Raw genomic sequence first — 19,964 nt, 5'->3', positions numbered from 1 at the left:
TTTTTTCCCTCACATTATTGAAGGCTCTAAGTCTAAGACCCAGGCTTCGGTAGCACATCTTCTGACAGTCTTTACGTCTCAGGTGTCTTAGTCCTGTGTTTACATATGCTCTTCTCTCTGTATATTTCTGTGTCCAGTTTTCTGTTTTTATTTTTAAACACCTGGGTGACCTGCAAAGGTCCACATTGTAAAGGCTTGGTGCCAGGACTGTGTTGGTACTGAGAGAGAGTGTGTGTAGACTTCTTAAGAGTTGGGATCTGGTGACAGGAGCTAGGTCACCAGGGGTGTGCCTTGGGAAGCAATGATATAACCCTGACATGTCCTCTTTATCAGCTTTCCCTGTCTTATACATCCTGCCACGATGCTATGCTAAAGTAGCAAAGGCTTCCTGACCATCAACTACAACTTGTGAAACCTTGAGCTCAAATAAACCTTCTTTTAAATTCATTACCCCGGGCCTTTGGTTGCAGCAGCAAAAGGCTGACTAATGTATATTAGACTGGACTCCATCCTAATGATCTCATCTTACCTTAATCTCTTTAAAAGCTCTGCCTTAAAATGCTGCCACATTCTAAAGCATTAGATATTAAAGCTTTCATGTATGATTTAGGAGATGAGCAAGCAGACACTAAGACAAAAAATTAAACCGTTTATTCCTTTAGGAGTATGTCTACATGTGTGCACGCATGAGGGTGTGCATGAGGGCATATGTGCCACAGTGGGTATGGTGAGGCCAGAGGAAAATCGTTGACGTCATTTATCTTCTTCCATTATGTGGGTTTGGGGGATCAAATTTGCATTGTCTGGCATGTTGGCAAGCACCATAACTCAATGAACCATCTCATCGACCCAGAGGTTAAAATTTCGTAAGGTTATATATAGGGTAAGAGTAAGTCAGGTTGAAAATGTCCTCCCTAATTTATGAGCTTTAACAGCCTTGCAAAGCATGATTTGTTGACTCTTGTATTACGGCACACAGATAGTTTGTGCCAGACAGTGCTAAGGGTGCCTATGGAAAGTTCTTGATGATGGCTCCCAAGTTCTTCACCCTCCTGAAGTCTTAGAGCAGACATACAGCTGACAATGAAGCAAACACACAGCAGTGAAATGATATCAATGCAGTAAGCAACAGATGGAACACAACAAGGCAGCACAATGAAGCGTAACTGGGCAGCGGGAGGAATGGAAGGTCTCCTTGAAAATGCTGATCCCGAAAGTCTCCTTGTAAAAGGTAGTCTTAGGCTGAGACGAGATGGGGAAGGTGCCAGTTTCAAAACAGGATTGGAGGAAATATTTCTTTCCCTGGAGGGGAGAGAAAGATGTGAGTAGGAAGGATAAGGCCTCTTTGAAGGGAGCAGCATCTCTGTAGGTCACTGCCACACTGTTCGGAATGACCATAATTGACAGCAAACTTGTCTTTGTCAGGGTGTGCATTGGACATTAAGAAAAAAAATGTATACAAACTATTCATTAAGTGGCAAGACACTCTTCATCTGAACCTCAAATTCCTCAGAGGAGAGGAAGATGTTACTGGGTCACTGTGCTAGCAGGTAATCTCTTTTTCTCTCTCTCCATATATATGTGCATGTATACGTATGTGTGTGTGTATAATTTAAACCTATATATCTATCTGCGTATCTATTTATTTTCTGTCTGCCTATCTGCCTATATATCTATCTATCTATCTATCTATCTATCTATCTATCTATCTTCTATCATCTCAGCGTTTCTCAGTCTGTTGGTTGCAACCCCTTTGAGTATCGAATGACCCTCTCATAGAGCTTACCTAATAACAAATAAACAGATATTTACATTATGATTCATAACAGTAGCAAAATTACAGTCATGAAGTAACAACCAACATAATTTTATGGGTGGGGGGGGGTCACCATAACACAGGAACTGTATTAAGGGGCCACAGCATTAGGAAGGTTAAGAACCACTGATTGTATCTACCATCTATCACCTGTTTCCCCCCAGCTTTTACTTAAATACAATCCTAATTCAGAGGCTCCTGCTTTGTCAAGTGACTGAACACATTTGCACAAGCAAAATATAGCGGATGTTGAACAGGTCACCTCTTAGTTCAAGAAACACTTGAAGCGAATTTAGTTGCCTTTCTTTGTAATCTCCTGAGCGCTCAGTCATGAACAGGCCTGTCCTCACTGGCCGGCACGTGTCAGGCGTACAGGCAGGATCATATTTACAGCCATGTCGACAAAGCCATCAGAGGGAAATATGCAGCATTACTACGGATGGGTAACCACATCTCTGTATTTCACTATAAGACCTCCTCTCTTACCCTGTGGTGGTTCCGGCATTTTACCACAGTGGGGAAGAAGAGGCAGGTGCGCAGTCATCATGCGTACTCTAGTCTCTGTGCCTTTGCAGCTGCCATCCCTTCGACTTGAATGCCCTTCCCCTCCTTCTTCACAGCCTCCTTTCTTCTCATCCTTGCTTTTCCAGTTCACGTGACCCAGATGAGCCACTAGATACTCAGTGTCTTCCTTTGTACCCAAATCTTTTCCTAACCTCACCCATTGCTGGGTCTTCTCAGTGTTGGCCTCTGTGGATGTCTCATGGATTATTTGCTTACACTTCCACTGATTGACAAAAACAAACAAACGTTGAGAGCAGGAGCGGTGTCTTGATCACCACCGCATCTCATTGCCTGAACCAAAGGAGGGTATCATCAAACAGCCCATGTCTGAATGAAGAGATGACCGGATGGGGTGAACTCTTAGATTAAACTGGGAAAATGACTGATTCTGTGAAGAGCACAATACAACTTAAATTTTATTAGAAACTTAGCTGCCAGGGTGTCTTAATTAGGGTTTTTATTGCTGTGAAGAGACACCATGACCACAGCAACTCTTATAAAGGAAACATTTAATTGAGGTAGCTCGCTTATAGTTCCAGAGGTTCAGTCTGTTATTTTCATGACAGAAAGCAGGGTTGCATGCGGGCAGACGTGGTGCTGGCTGCATCTTGATCAGAAGGCAGCAGGAAGTCAACTGACACAATAGATAGTATCCCGAGCAAAGGGAACCTCAAAGTCCACCCCCACAGTGATGCACTTTCTCCAACAAGACCACACCCACTCCAACAAAGTCACACCTTCTAATAGTGCCACTCCCTATGAGATTTGCAGGGCCAATTATATTAAAAAGAGAAGCAATAGGGACTTACTTTCTTGGAGTCAAGAGATGTGAAATTGCTAGAGAAAAGTCAATTATAAAGGAAAATTACAAAGGAAAGGCAGATAGAAGTGAGCTCACAGCCTGGTTTTGATGCTAATTGGGTTCACTGGCTTGAGGCAATCACTCAGTTTTCATTCTTCTCAGCAGTAGTCCTTATGACTTGGAATTATAATACTGCCCTGCAGTATTATTGGAAATATTTAATTAAATAATGTTTCTAAAGTATATGACAAAAAGAATACTAACCAGTTATTATAAAAAGGGCAGTTACTCATTTATTAACCTAATCAAAGGACCTACTGCAAGTGGGAAAAACTAAGAGCCATGCCTCAACTTTATGCAAAGATCTAGTGTGTTTAGCCCAACACGGAAACTTATACGAGGTTTCTGAAGCTTTGGTCCTGAGAGTCCTTCATTTCCATTGGGTGCCATAGGGCACAATGCATCCTGGACTGAGGGCCACAGTGATCCTTTTGTAAGAAAGCATATTTTCACCAAACGAAACACCTCCAGATTCTCAGAAAGTTACTGAAAGAGTTTTGTACTTACATACCATATTAGTATTCTGTTTGGGAATTTTAAAATCCCATAGGATGACTTCATCAGATGGATGGGCTGTGGTGTGGCAATGTCTCTCAGCTGTAACTCAAGGGAGGCTGGAGATCCACAGGGCATCCTGGGTTGATTTATGTTGACTTCAGCAGACTCACCCCAAACAGCACACACAGGAAGGATGTGCACCGGATATATGCAGGTGTACCTCATGCTCCACTCTTATGACATGTTTGCTGAGTGAGGACAAGCCATCATTTTCCCACCAGCGGCAGGCTAATCCTTTCCCAAACTTCTGAGTCATGAAAAGCTTGGGGCTGTTTTCCCAGTATGAGCAATGACCAAGGATAGAGTCCTATGCACATCCCTTCTCCACCTCCAATCTCCTCTTCCCCTAAATAGTCCAAAGGCCAAGCATAGACGTAGAAACACAGAGGAAGGACAAGGCTGCTTCTCAGAGCTAGGCACAGACTAGAAGGTTTGTGACATTTTCTGATTTGTCTTCCCGTGACACCTCCGACTTCACCTAGTCTTTGCGCTGCCTGAAAACGCACTGTTTCCATGGAGGTTAGTTGTTGTTCCCCCTCGACACAAGCTTTCCAGACAGTCAGTTCTTTACTATCTATCACCTCCCCCGAGCGGGAGTCCTATGGAGAATGAGGAATGGTACATTACTTTAGTGGACTTAAGTAAGACTAGGGAAGTGAGACTTTTTCTCCCAACCCTCTTCTGGAAGAGACTGAAGCCAAAATTGCTTGACTTCCATGGGCCACACTAGAAACTTCTATCTTTCTGCTCGTGGATTACTTCTACACAGACCTGCTCATCACCTTCCACCTTGCATTCTGTCTTTTGACGGAAAGTTTATATTGTCACTCCATTTCTAGACAAAATGCAACAAATCCCCCTCTTATTTAGGTTCCCTTTCCCTTGTAGCCTACTTTTGTCCCTGGCACATAGAAATGGATGAATCTCCCATGTTTCTCGGTCTTGCATGGACCACTCTTAACATCCAGGCAGCAGTTTGCAGTTCCAGAGTCATTGGGGATATCACCCTCCCAAACTGCTAGCAAATCTGTGAGGAGATTTCAAAGGCTTGAACCCAGCCAACACTGAGAGCTAATCAGCCTTGACTCTTAGGGCCTCACGCTGAAATTCCTAGAGAAACTGTTAGAGCTCTTCTGTGTAGCCCACACTCACCTCCATTTCCCCGGAATTTCTGTGCTTGAGTCTTGCCCCCCCCCACACACACTTACAGCCTAGTCTGCTTCCAATTTCATAAAGCAGTGGTCACAAGAGCTCTTTCCTACAATCTCTGGATAACCTGTTTCTAATTCATTCTGCAAGCTTAGTCTAGAAGTAACGCTCTTAGCCTACATGCAATGTTCTCAGGCATCTCCCTAGAAACAGGTGCTCCTCATGCCTGTTCCCATAATGCACTTGGGCAAGGATGACTCTCTGGTACAGCTTCCTGTGTGTTCATCTCTATCCCAATCTTACACTGAGTCTTTGCAGGAGAAAAAGCATTGGTGCCCTCAGAGGCTAGGGTAGGTCCCTAGCTACACAGGAAATGTGTAGCCATGATTAATGTCACCGAGCGTCCAGCACTTGAAGTTCCAAAGGGTTTCTGCCCTCATGTTGTCCTAAAATCCCCCATCCTTGCTTCATTCCTAAAGATAAAACACAGTGTCAGTCTTCCAACCTAGTCTTCTGTCCCAGAGACAGTAATATAGCGATATGGTATGGGGAACAGTGATATGGGAGACAGAAAAATGGGGGAGACACTATACTGCTAAATGCTTTATAGGGGATTCCCAAGCAGAAGTAGGACTGTTTTTATCCGATTAGGTCTCCAAATTAGAAAGCCAGATTAGTATGGAAGGTCTGAGTGCAATCTGTGAAGATTTGATTCAAAAAAACTCTAATGATGTTGTATACACTGATACTGTGCTGTTTTTATCCGTAATATAGCTCTTTCTAAGACTAGAATCATACGATTAATGCAGACTCTTATCCTAGCTTTATCAAGAGCTGTGTGAATTTGGGCAAATCCTTTACCTTCTGTGAATCTGAGTCTTTCAGGCCACTGACTGTGGACAGTGCAGTTATGTACTTCAGAGGACTGTGAGATGTAGTGATATGATAAGTACTCACTTGGTACCGCCTACTATAGTGGGGATTTAATAACAAACATTTGTTGTTATTATGTTCAGCCGCCGAGAGTATGGACCCCAGGAAAGAGCTAGTTCTGGCGGTAAGTGGGCCGACCCAAGGGAGAGGGATTCCTTAGAGGGTGTCTTGGAAACGAAGAATCCACTTCTTGGTCACGGGTGTTTAGATCACAAAACCAAGTGTGGATTGCAGAAATTTCATTTCTCTTTCTCACTAGCATTTGGCTCGGTGTAATAGTTGCCCCCTCCATGAGTAACCTGTGTTTTTATTTCCTGTACTCTTCCTTGTTTTTCCTTCCTTCCCCCCATATAGATAAACAGGTGTGACATAAAATTCTAAAAATGTCTTCCCCAACTTAAAAATAGGTGTAAGTAGTTTCTGATTTCTTCAACTGCTTATTAATGAATTGTTAGCTTGTTACAATCACCATTGCAGGGTTTCTTGATGATTTATATTCATGAGAGTCTTCTTCAAATCATTGGAAACATATATCTAATAAGAACATTATTATAAGATGAACAAAGCTCTGGAGTGTTGTAGGGATATTAAAGTCTGTTTACTGTGGTTTTAAAAAATCACTTTGGTTCCCTAGAAGATAATCTTATATTTCTGCAGATGGTATGACTTCAGCTATAGAATTTGAGATATTTGCCGGAGTTATTTGGGAGGAAAGACATTAGGTGGAATATGTTTTGGAGGATGGATAATCAAGAAAGATAGTATGTGTGTGTGTACAGTTGTTAAGTTTAGATATCGGAAAATGCACATAAAACAGTACACTGAGTAAAATTCTGTGTCATAAATTTCTTTGTGAGCATATGTGTTATATGTATGTGAAAGTGTGTGTGTGTGTGTGTGTGTGTGTGTGTGTGTGTGTGTGTGTGTGTGCATATTTGTGTGAGGATTCAGGCACTTGCTTATGCATGCGGGTCTAGGTCAGAGGTGAGTGCCTGGTGTCTTACTCTATCAGTTTTCCCTCTTAGTTTGGAGACATGGTCTTTCATTGTACCTGAAATCCACTGGTATGGTGATACTAACTAGTCTGCAAGACTCAGGAATCCTCTTTGGTCAAGCACTGGGGATACAAGAGTGCCCACCCCCTGCTTTCAATATGAGTTTTGGGAATCCAGTCCTCATGCTCGTGAGATGAAATCTTTATGAACATTTAACTGACACTGAGCTATCTCTCTAGTCCCTAAAATCTGTTACTCCCCACCTCTTTTTTTATTTATTTTTGTTTATTTATTTTAAAACAATCTTTTTTCATTTTACACACCAATCCCAGTTCCCTCCCTTCCTGTTTACCCTAAGAGAGGGTAAGGCTTCCCATGGGAGTCAAAAAAGTCTAGCACACCACTTTGAGGTAGGACCAAGGCCTTCTTCCCTATATCTAAGCTGAGCAAGGCATCCCTCAACAGGGAATGGGCTGCAAAAAGCCACTTCATGCACTAAGGATAAATCCCGGTTCCCAATGCTAGTGGCCCCCCTCCAGACTTCCCAAGTCTCACAACTGTCACCCACATTCAAATGGTCTAGTTTGGTCCTCTGCAGGTTCCTCTGCTGCCAGTCTGAAGTCATTGAGCTCCCATTAACTCAGGTCAGGTGTTTCAGTGGGTATTCCCGTCATGATCTTGACCCTTTTACTCATATTTGTCTGTATTCTGTCAATCATGTTTTAAATAAATGCTGATTGGCCAAGCAGGAAGTATAGGTGGGAAAACCAGACAGGAAGTGGAAATGATGCACGGAGAGCAGGAGAATTCTGGGGAGGAGGAAGTTGATTCCTCCCACTCCTGCCCAAATCACCAAAGCAGCAGAATGTGATCTGCCCCACTGAAAAAGGTACTGAGCCACATGGCTAAAATAGATCAAAATAATGGGTTAATATAAATTACAAGAACAAATAAGTAGCCTGAGCTAATGGGCCAATCCACTTTATAACTTATAAAGATCTCTGTGTGATTTTCTTTGGGACGTTGTCGGTTGTGGGGTACTGGGCAGGACAGAAACCCCAACAACTAGCCAGCCCCTTCATGTTACAATATTATCATTCCTCCTTCTCTTTGACTGAACTCTGGGAGCTCAGCCCAGTGCTTAGCTGTGGATCTCTGCATCTGTTTCCATCAGCTGTTGGAAGAAGATTCCATGATGTCAATTAAGGTAGTCATCAATCTGATTACAGAGGAAGGTCAATTCAGGTACCCTCTCCACTATTGCTTAAGGTCTTAGATGGAGTCATCCTTGTGGATTGCTAGGAATTTTCCTAGTGCCAAGTTTCTTGTTATCCCCATAATGGCTCCTCCAATCATGATATCTCTTGCTCTCCCTATCTGTCCTCCCCCCACCCCGCTTGACCATCCTCCTCACTCATGTTCTTCTCTCCCTTCCCCTTCTGCCTTTGCCACCTTCCACCCCCCATGATCCTCATTTTTCTCACGTGATCGTGTCTATTCCCTCGTCTCTTTAAACATCTCTCCCTCTCTCTCTCTCTCTCTCTCTCTCTCTCTCTCTCTCTCTCTCTCTCTTTTTGGTGTGTGTGTGGGGGGGCTGAGATACTTTTGTTAAATTTTGTTTACCTTTCTCTGAATTATTTTCTCCTAGGAGTCCCTATATTAAAATAGTTCCGAATCCACATGAATTCATATTGACAAACCAATCAGGGGACTGTACTGTCAGAAATCATGATATCCCTTCTCATTCCAGGCTCTAGCTGTTAAGTTCAGAAGGAGCAGGCTCAAATGTTCATTAAGTGCTTGAACAAGACTGCAATCGGCTTCTGGATACAGAACCAACTGCAAGAGATAATGTGTACTATGGTGCCCAGAAACAGTCCTTTACCCTGGACAGTTCATTGCTGGCATGTGAGATACAGTACCTGTTGCCCTGATGATATGTGGGGGGAAGGGAAGCATTGACATGACTCCAGGACACACTCAAATGTTTATTGATCACTGGGCAGGAATTTGAGCCTCTCATAATCTGGGAGTTTTGGTTTAGAGTCAAGTTCTGGTCTCCTATAATTACTGGTAATAGCAAGAAGTCAATGGTGGTGTGTTGAATTTATTCAGATCCTTGGACTACCAAGTCCAAGTCAATCAATATAAATCCACTATTATTGCCATTATCTCCTTTTAATGTTCTGACTGGGCCTTCATAGTTATCAGTGTGGCTATTTATAGCATATGCCAGATCTCTGATTTGGAGTACGCCCTGCACTAACACTAATTGCCTTGACCGTGTTGTGCCCTTTTTGTTACTGTGTCTCTTAGACTATGGCCTCAATAGCGTAGGCTCAGCTCACTCAATTCAGCCTGAGAACTGACTGCTTCAGTCACGTGGACTCCTATCACCTCTAACGCAGGTGTCAATCATGGGGAAATCTTTAGATAGAGAACTTGAAAAAAATACAGTCCTTATCACAGTCAATATTCAAACCAATACTCTGCACTATAATTAAAAGTTCAACCAATGTCTCTTGATGTCCCTCACAGTGTCCAGCGTATGTACAACTAACTCTAGTTTGGATACCAATACTTGATTCTCACATCCAACCTGGCTGAAATATGTTGTGTGCTGTTTTATTCTTTTGTCTTTTTTGAGAGCCCACCACCCAGCTCCCATTCTTAGTTATGAATGCCCAGCCTTAGCTTGGCTCATTTTCTAAAAAGCTTTTCTTAACTCAAATTATCCCAACCACCTCTGTGTTTTTATCTTTCTCTATGTCTATATACCTTTCTTTACTTCTTTCTCCATGACTTGCTGTCGTAAGCACTATGTTGGGCTGCCATCTGTTGTAAGCCTTACATTGGGGTGACATCTGCCAGTGTCCAACCTCAACAAAATTCTTACGTTCCAGGGTAGGAGCATGAGGATTAGAATTACTAAGTGAAAGGAACAGAAATATGAGAAAAATAAGACAGAAACCCAGAATAGCGCCGGGAGGGAAATTCAGTAACTACTGAACAACCCGCATTTATTTTCCACATGCTTATGTATTTCACTCCAGAAGGGGAGGGAGGATGCAACAGACTTCATTAGCATTAAATAAGCAATCAAGGTGGAGCGGATCCACTTCTATACTCAAAATACTAATTAACCACACCCTAGGTCAGGACCGCTTGCTTGTAGGCATACCTGGTGATAACAACTTTGAAAGAATAAAAATAAGCTCCAACTCTCTGACCCCCAGTCAAGGTGAAGCAGGCTCACATCTGTGTCCCGCACAGCTTTCCATGTAGCTGGGTGGCTGTCCCCTGATGTCTCCCTCTCCTTGTTCTCTTGGTCCTTGCTCCTCCTCTTCCTCGTTTCTCCTATTTATGTTTGCTGCCTGCCAGCCCCACCTATCCTTGCTCCTGCCTTGCTATTGGCCATTTAGCTCTTAATTAGACCATCAGGTCTTTTAGACAGACAAAGAATCACAACTTCACAAAGTTAAACAAGTGCAGCATAAACAAAAGCAACACACCTTAAAATACTATTTCCCGAAAGAAATAAAATGAGCTGCATGTGTTTCTCTACCGACGTCTAAGTTATACTGCATTTCAAACTTGGATTGCTAAATAAAAAGAAGGTTTAGTTGACAACACCGACATGATAGGGTGAGAGCGAAGAGTAGAGTCTGAGGCAAGGTAAACATGTCTTTTCCTGCATTGTGGACCCAATTATTTTCCTGCAAGTGTCAGATGTTGAGTCCTTACCATTAATAGACTCACAATTTATTTAAAGAGAGGGTCTTTAGAGAAGTAACTGAGGTTAAATGAGACCATGTGAGTGACCCTTAATCTCATGTGACTAGTCTCTTCATAAGGAAAAAGTGATACAAGGAATGCATATACACAACGAAAGCCATCTGAGGACACAGAGAGAAGACAATGCTCTCAAGTTAATGTGGGAAGCTTTACAAGAAACCACACAGACTATGAGAAAGCAAATTTCTGTTACTTAAATGACACAGATTCTGGTATTCCATTATGACAAACCTGATAAATTGATTAACTTTAAGAAAAAAAATACACAATGAAGCTAAAACAAATTGTGAAAGAAAAAGAGATGGCCATATTACTTTATATTATATTGCTTAGGCGTTTCTTACCCATGTTCTATAAAATTGATGTGGTTCTTACATATGAAAATTACATTACTGCTGTCTTTAAGTTTATTGTTAGGGGTGTTTCTACTTACACAGAATTTTTCTGTCACAGGACCCCTTCAGATAATATTTCCTTCTTTATATGTCAATACATGAGACTGGGAGGAGAATGGGCTTCACAGCAAACTCGCTGGGCTTTCAGAACCATACTTATTAGTGCCTGAAAATCTAACCAGTTTCTTTCCATGGCTCCATATTCCCTTTAGAGGGAAACTCAGAATAAAAACCTTTTTAACATTTTTATTTCTATTGTCCCTTTTAATTTTTTCTGTTCAGTGTACTTGGTCAAGACGTCCTCTTCACTTGAGGGTGTTAAAAAACGTGATTTATGATCATGCACGCATCCATGTGAAAACTACAAATTCTTTTATGCGTCCAGGCATGCGGTTCAACTGTGTATGTTCAGTTCTGTGTGCTGTGGAAGATTACAGCCTGAAAAAAAACGCTAAGTGTAAAAGGCTTAAGATTCTGGGGAAAGAATAGCATCATCTGTGGTACTCAGTTGAAACCATCTGTCAAGGCACCAGACCTTCCCTGCGAATAAGATCCTCGAATTAGCCTCTGCAGAAGGGAACAGCCTCAGGGGCCCTGCTACTTCAGGCTCCCATCTGGCACACTCCTCCTTTCTGTTTAGATAGCTTCAAGTTTCTTGAAACTGTTCAGAACTGTCTTATCAACTCTTAGAGTCTCCTTCCAAAGTCCAAAAGCACAGGCTTCCCACTTTCTTCATTTTATACTTCAGCTGTTTTTAGCTGTATTTGATCACACTGAGTAAAGCTGGGGTGAGGATAAAAGGACCATGTACTCTTTAAAAATGGTTTCTCTTCCTTCCTATCCCTTTTCTTGGCCCATTAGTTTTCTTTTCTTACCTGGGCATGTGACAGCTACAACCGCAGTAGCAAAAGCCTTAATTTGGACTTTTGCGTGCTAATGCATAAGAGGCCTTGGCTCTCCTAGGATACAATATTACACTCTGTAAAGCAGGGTTCAGAGCACTTTGAAATCCTTAGGACTGATTGTGACAGGACAGGCTGTAGTTTCTAGACAAGGAGCAGGCATATGATCATAGATACTAAATTTGACCCCAGTTCCAATTAGCCTTCCGAATGATGTCTCTATACATGGTCACGTTTTATTCCTTTGTGAGCTCAGATTTATGAGTTCTGCTGCTATCTGCACTCTACCCACAAATTCATAGATTTATTCTTCTCATCTTTGACACTGTGTGCGCTCACTGTAGCTCATTCACATTCCCTAAGGACTTTGATATATGCATTAAAACACATGCCGAAACTGCACCTTGGACCCGGATGTTCTTTTGGTGTGTATCTTCTCGTGAGTCACATGACTCAGCTGTGAAAGTCTGGCTGCCATTATTGTGCCTGCCTGATTTTATTTAGCTCCCAAGGTTATGTGAGGTAAACAGCTTCCCATATTAGCTACCAACAGATTAGATTTTACCTTTGCAGACAAAGGTGTCATTTGTAGGACACATTTTTAAATATGGCAAGAGTTCTTTCAATTTCAGAACTTGTAAGCAACAACTTAAGGTTTCTCTGTCTTAGTGAGCTTCTCTGTCTAATGTTCTGAACAAGATTGACACCATCCCAGGTATCTCTAGAAAGATAGTAGAGCTTGCGTCAGCAAAGTCTTACACTTCCTGCAACTATTCTCTTCTCCTCCTCCTCCCTTGCGTTCCAGAGTTACATCTTTGTTATCATTAATTTTATTGTGTATATGACTGTTTTGCCTGCATATATGTGCACCACATGTATGCAATGCCTGCAGAGGCTAGAAGAAGCTATCAAATCCCCTGACACTGAAGTTAGGAATACTGATATCTGCCTCATGAGTGCTGGGAGCCACAACTGAGCACTCTGAAAGAGCAACTAGTACTCTTTAACTGCTGAGCCATTTCTCTTCAGCCCTAGGTTACATCTTTTTTAAATTAGATAATTAATAGTCAATTGTGTATGGGTACTAGAAATCTTTGTGGCAATGGAAACACTTGTCTAGTCATAAGGATATCAATACATTCATGATATATTTATATATATGCATATTTATTGTCCTATGTGGAATCCATTAGTACATGTTATTGGAAATGTAGCTAGTGAAATTAAGTTTTGTCATGTGACTGATTTCTAGTTATTGGACAATACAACTCTAATGCATCTGAGATTCAGGTGACAACTGCATACTGTTAAAGGAATTCCATGGGTATCATGTGTTATGGATTCCTTCAGATAGATCCTACTACTCTGTCATTTTGAGATGAGAGCTAAAGGTATAAACTGGCTGCTCTTTTTTCTTTAATTGTATCTCCTCTTAGTTCCTCATTAGGCTAATCACTAGCCATTACTTACTGTATTTTGCTAGGGACTTAGATGCATGTGTTAATGAAAATACTACCGGGAACTCACAGAAAGAGTCATAGACTAGACACAGAGGACTGAACTGGCTGGCCCTGCATGGCCCATCAGTCCCTAACTTGAGATTTAAACCCCAGTGTGACTGTAAGAGTCCATCCTCCCACTCCCTCTACTCCCCAGGCAGATACACATCTGTCTTCTAGGTTATTTGCCTTTGCATTTCCAAACGGATACTTGATACTCAACAATCTCATTTCAAAGTCTTTTCCCTGCTCCATGCTGTTCTTTCAAGACCTACTCTCTTTCATCTCTTTTCTTTAAAAGGCCACCGTCTACTCCCTTCTTCTAGTTTCTCTGCCCCTCACTGTATCTAGCTGGCATTGTATGTGTTTGAACTATTCTAGGTCAGCCTGTACTTCTTCCCGTGTTTCCTATGTGACTAATTGATGCACAGCTGAGTTTTCAATGCAGGGATGCAGGTCCCTTTCTTATTGTACTGAGTGCATGGTTACACTTGAACGTAGAGAACTCCATAGCATCTATGTATAGGACTCTATATCATCTTCCTGAAATCCACTACTGCCCCTTTAAGAAAACAGAAGCCTCTTTCAAAGAGAACCCCTCCCTCTTCTGTCAATTTGGAGGAGACTTCTAAAATTTCAATTGATTTATCTGCTTAACTCAGGCTCACAACTCCAAGAGGTGTATTCTTTGCCATTTTATTTAGAGAAAAACAGAAGCTCAGAATGGTTACTCAGTATTCAAGAGACAGGAAATCAAACGGGACGCCACAAATAGAAGCTACAGTGACATACAGCTTGAGGGTGAAACATGATTTCTCAAGGTGTAAAAGAGCCCACCCCACCCACTTTCTCAACAAACTTAAAGGGCTATGTTTCTAAGCAGTTCTTAGGCATGAAAATAGGAAGAATCTAAATCAAGCCACACATCCAGATGGCTTCTCACATTAGCATGGCATTGGACCTTTCTCTAGGCCAAAAAAAAAAATCCCATCTTCTCTACCTCAGAATTTATTGAGAACACAGAATTATGGGAAACCATGCCTGGCATTCTAGATTAATGCTACAACAATTTGATAGGAGCTCCAAACAGCATCTCCATGTACAGGTTAACTTAGAGTCCTAATTGCATAAAGAATAGTAAGTGACAGTCTATATGTGTGTTCTGAAAATTGAATTAGGAAAATTTGTAAATGGATGCTATAAAGTAGTCCCACACTGACTCATAATTGAGTATAATAAAGGGTTCTTTATTTAGGGTAGACTCATAGATCACAGTCCTTTGCATGAACAGGGAACAGGAACCAAATTCAGCAATAGCAGCAAAAAGGGGGTGGAGAGACAGTGCAAGCTTTCCCATGCCCAAGTGGGTTGGTATCTTAAAAGTTACTGGCTGAAGAAGCTCCTACAGCATCTCCTCCTTTTGTCTAAATAGGAGACTGCTAAACCTAATACAACACAATATACAATAAGAGCAAACATCAAGTATAAAAATTAGAACTACAGCCAGCATAAACAATGTCAAGCAAGAAACATATGCTAAATGTTTCAATAATTATTCTATCCTAAGAAGTCTAAGTCTTGTATTAGAAATGACTTGGTCAAGTCATGAGAGGAAATTAACTATGATTATCTAATCTTCAATCCCACTGAAAACCTGAAAAGGGAAATAATACTTAAGGAAGCAGAAAGTACAATCAAGCAACTTCCAAAATGTACAATAAATGATGGAGACAGTTGGCTAGCTAGCCAATAACCAAAAGGTTCATTTGCAGCATTGGAGCAACCAACTTTGGCAAAGGCCTAGAGTAACTGATAGACCATTTTCTGAGTCAGGGAAAATTCAAACCCATCCTACCCTATCTTGGCATTCTTTTTGCTTGTATCCTGCTTGTCCTGTCTGGACACTGTGCATTTTGTCAGTGGTTGATGCATAGGCGGTTCTTTGCCAAAGGCCAATTTTGCCAAAAATAAAAAAAAAAAGATCCATGTGGAGTGTCTTTGGTGCTCAATATACTCTTGGGAATAGATAGGTACTACCAAGAACAATCATGCTCATGTCAACAGAACCTTAAGTTATTTAAGTGCCATATTCTACAGTTCTTTGAAGTGGTTGAAGATTACCCATCTATGTAGAATACAATCTCTATGTATCTAAAGAACCTGATTAGTCTAAATATAAGTGTGATAAACATGGATGACTATTGACCTATAATTCTTAATATCTATATAGTTTAAAGAAGAAGACTTCATACTAGAATATTAAACAATATTTAAACAACTGAACAGCAAATGAGGACAATGACCTCAAAATGTAACAATGTATTAAGTATCTTGATTAAAGGTAGAAATGTATACTGCAATGTGATAAATATATCTTAAAACTGTATCAATATACAAAATGTCTTAACTTGAGATAGAAGCATGCATGCATGCATACAATATGACAAAATAACTTTGCATATGTGTATAAATATTGTAAACAGAAATAGTATCATTTTCAATATAACAAATATAATTTGAATTTGTATCAATATACAAGAATCTATACCAATGTAAATTATCTATAAATAACAGCTCACAAGTATTCACTCTATTACTCACTATTATTATTAGTGTAAGCTCACACTGATCTACCTATTATCCCATCAACTTTTCCTTTTTAAAACAAAAAGATATCCCTGAGCATACATAATTTCCACCCCAACCCCAACCCTATACCAGTTATAATCAACCCCTAATTGATGCCCCTAACTCTGAGGGCAAACTTTGTTGAGAGAGGGGACACAGTCTTCTAGAATTGCTTCCAGTTGTCATGGGGGTGATGTTCTTTCTATGGGATCCTGTAAAACTAAAATGATGGCTAAGTTTCAAGATTACTTTCTGGAATAATTGCAAATAGTCTCTGAATATTCATTAGGTTTTCCTATAGTTCTTATTTGAAATTCTGGACAGAACATTGTAATAAGGTACACCATTTCAGATAACCAAGTTGGAATCATTTTGAGCAGCTGGTACCCAAAACAAATCTAAAGTAGTGCTATCAACATCATGACTTCATACCAACTAGGTGGAATCATTGTGGAGTTTTTTCCTGGAAACTTCAAATATTACTGTAGGAAAATTTATTATGGAAAATTTAAACATTATTCATATAGACATAAATTCAAAGAAAGGTATGATAGAGACAAAAATCGGTATGAAGAAAAGTAATTTTTTTTCTAAATTCTTTCTTTTTTCTGAATCATATCAGATGGCTCCTGATATATGAGACAGAAACTCTGAAACTTTTAGCAACATGCTTGGATTTAGAGAAGGATAACTATTGTCCAACTCCAAAGTCAACTTTTATTTTAAAGTAGAAATATATACATGTTCAGAAAATGAAATTTTATTGTGCAGATTATATGGCATCATGAGTTAGATTTCTCTTTACTTGGTGATTCTTTATGGATAGCTATCTTTCCTTCCTTAGGCTTCTAGATGTCCAAAGCCTTTTTATTTAGACAGAAAAGGGGAGATAATATGGGAGGTGATTATATGCTGTAAATATGTTTTATTGCTGTTAGTTAATAAAGAAGTTGTTTTGGGTCAATGGTTTAACAGAGTAAAGCCAGGCAGGACATCTGAACAGAGATTAGACAGAGGGTAAGCAGAGTCAGGGAGATGCCATGTAGCTACCAAAGGAAACAAACACCCAGGAACCTTACTGGCAAACCACAAGCCTCATGGTAAAATAAAAATAATAGAAATGTGTTAATTTAATATGCAAGAGCTAGCTAGAAATATGCTTAAAGTATTGTCCAAACAATATCACAATTAATACAGTTTCTATGTGGTTATTTTGGGTCTGGGCATCTGGGAATGAATAAGCAGCCTCTGCCTACAAGAACTAATTCAAGCTAGTTCACATATCTCAAGCAATTGTTTTGAGTCTCCAAGGCAATTCTTTTCAGATAGATCTTCCCCAGTACAGTCAGTTATCTTCCTAAAGCACTTTAGAGTGTAGGAAGTCAACAACATTATCTCAAAGGAATAAACCAAACTTCTATTTTACTAGAAACTTTAAATGGAACTTCTATTTAAGATTTCATTGGATTTTTTAAAATCTCTACCACACAAAATCAAAAATACCTACTGATGTGTGTGGGAAACACATATCCATTCGAAAAGCAATGTGAGCATGGTTGCAGGTCTGACAACATTTCTCAACATAATTTATGACAATACTTAAAGAAAATATGAGGAAAAAGAAGGGCACTGTGTTGAAAGAGGCCACTTGTTGGTTCCATGCCGCGAAGACCTGAAATAATCACACAAAAACTGTATAATTTAGATCATGCTTGGCCCATTAGCTCTAATTACTTATTGGCTAGCTTTTCCGTCTTAATTTAACCCATTTCCATTCATCTGTGTATCACCATGTGATTGTGGCTTACTGGCAAGATTTGGCATCTGTCTCTGGCAGGGCTACATGGCTTCTCTCTGATCCACCTTTCTTTCTCCCAGCATTCAGTTTAGTTTTCTCCACCTAGCTCTGTTCCCCTATAGCTCTGCTATAGGCCCAAAGCAGTTTCTTTATTCATTAATGGTATTCACAGCATACAGAGGGGAATTCTACATCAACACTGTCATGACCAACACCAGTTCTTAGGTCCGTTAGTTTGCAAATAAAATGGAAAGACAGCAAGATGACCAGTGATGGGATCAGTATTGAAACTCTTACAACAATGGTTATAAAATATAAACAAAGTAATAAATCATGCTGTTTATTTCTCTGGTCTCCAATAAGACATCACTACCGAACGAGGGTTTTTAGAGCAATAGAAATTCTGGTCGGAAAGCTGCAAGACATATGTAGGATTTGGCACTTTTGGAAGTTCAATTCATGCTCTGTCTCTGCCCTGGATCCTGACATTTGCCATCAACTCACAAATGTTCCTTGTCTTAAAGAACTGTCACCCTAATCTCTGCTGCCTCACTATGATACCTAAATGTCATGGTCATGACAGTGGCAGCCATCAGTTTGCTTTTTCCTGGTGCATATGTGTCTTCAATTGTATTTTCTCTAAAATTGTATGTGTTGTGTGTGTGTCTGTCTGTGTGTGTGTGTGTGTGTGTGTGTGTGTGTGTGAATGTGTGACTAAGGGGGTGCAACAGTACATATATGGAGTTTAGGAGACCACCTTTGGTGTTCATGATCACCATCTGTGTTGTCTGAGATGGGTCTTACGTTGATTGTTGCTGTGATCAAGGATAGTTTGTAAGTGAGCATTTAGAGATTTGTTAACTCCACCCCTCATCTTTCCACAGGAGCACTGGATAGACACCCCTGATACCATGCCCAGCTTCAGGTGGGTTCTGCAATCCAAACTTGGGTCTTTCTTCTTGTGTGTGGGAGCTTTCCCCAGTGTGATACTCCCCTACCTCCACCAATTCTCCTTCTAAGGGTACAGGTCGGTGAGTTTGGTTTACCCTAAACCAATATGACTTCCTCGTCACTAGTCACCTCTGTGAAGGCTCCTTTTGAAGTTCAAATTGTGACTTGGATGGCGGGTACTGCTGCTATTGGACCAGGATGCTCTGCCTAGACTACATGGCACTATCAAAATTTGCTAGACTTGGAATATACAGTGCTGACTAAATTACAAGGTCACAGTGACCTTGCACTTGTCTTCACCATTCATTTACATGTAGGAGGATTAGAGGAATTCAGAAATCCTCATCATGGATCATAATGGGCTCTCAAGCCTCTATTAATTTTCTGAAATTGTATACCTATAGTAATAGACAGTGGCAGGCATACATGCCTTCTTCAAAAAAGAAATATCAGGGTTTCCCCCCTAAATTCCTCCAAAAGTCTTTGAACCAAAATACTAGACACAAATACACCAAATGATTGAGAATTCCACCAGAGTGCTCCTCTATCTGATATTCGATATTTGATACGTGTTGTGAACTCCCAATTACACGATTCATCCAAAGCGTCTGGGTAACAAGTTGAAAATCTAGCCTCTAAGATCATTTTGTTTGGAAATGTTTCTGGCCCATTGATTTTCAATCTGTCTCATTCTACAGGAGCCTCAGGTAGCTCGGATTGCGCTCAGCTCCTGTTTTATGCAATAGCAAATGCAAACGAAACATTAGCTTGGCAAAAACAAGCTAATGTCAATATAAGGAGAAGAAAGAAGCACATTTGAGCGGGTTTACAGCCAGACACGCAGGGTCTGGTATCAAAGGCTTCGGAAGAGCTGGTAGAAGGGAAGAGGTGCAAGAGCAGAGGGCATGCGAAGTCATCTGTGGGATTTACAATTTTAGATTGGGATTCCTGTCGCCTCCTAGTCGGCTCTTTCAGTCACCTGGTGCTAGAGTCCCTCCCCAACAAGTAACAATATATTAGTTGCTGAAAATAATTCCATTCGACGAAGAACACCGTCAGATCATCCAGCCTCGACTGTGTTTTTATAAAGCACACTCAGTCTCTGCTGTTACCTCTGTG

General features: G+C 40.6%; 1 long non-coding RNA gene across 1 annotated transcript in view; it reads right to left on the bottom strand.

The window, feature by feature from the left end:
* Positions 1-676: 676 nt before the first annotated feature.
* The window catches only part of LOC125406052 (uncharacterized), a 41,532-nt gene continuing 22,244 nt past the window's right edge, over positions 677-19,964 (bottom strand). Inside the window, exon 4 of the long non-coding RNA XR_007233775.3 lies at positions 677-1,302. This is a non-coding gene — a long non-coding RNA (uncharacterized LOC125406052). The remainder of the gene's footprint in view (positions 1,303-19,964) is intronic.

This window comes from Myodes glareolus, chromosome 15 (assembly GCF_982192425.1).
Source record: "Myodes glareolus chromosome 15, mMyoGla1.1, whole genome shotgun sequence".
NCBI lineage: Eukaryota > Metazoa > Chordata > Mammalia > Rodentia > Cricetidae > Myodes > Myodes glareolus.
This window is presented reverse-complemented; position numbering and strand designations above follow the sequence as displayed.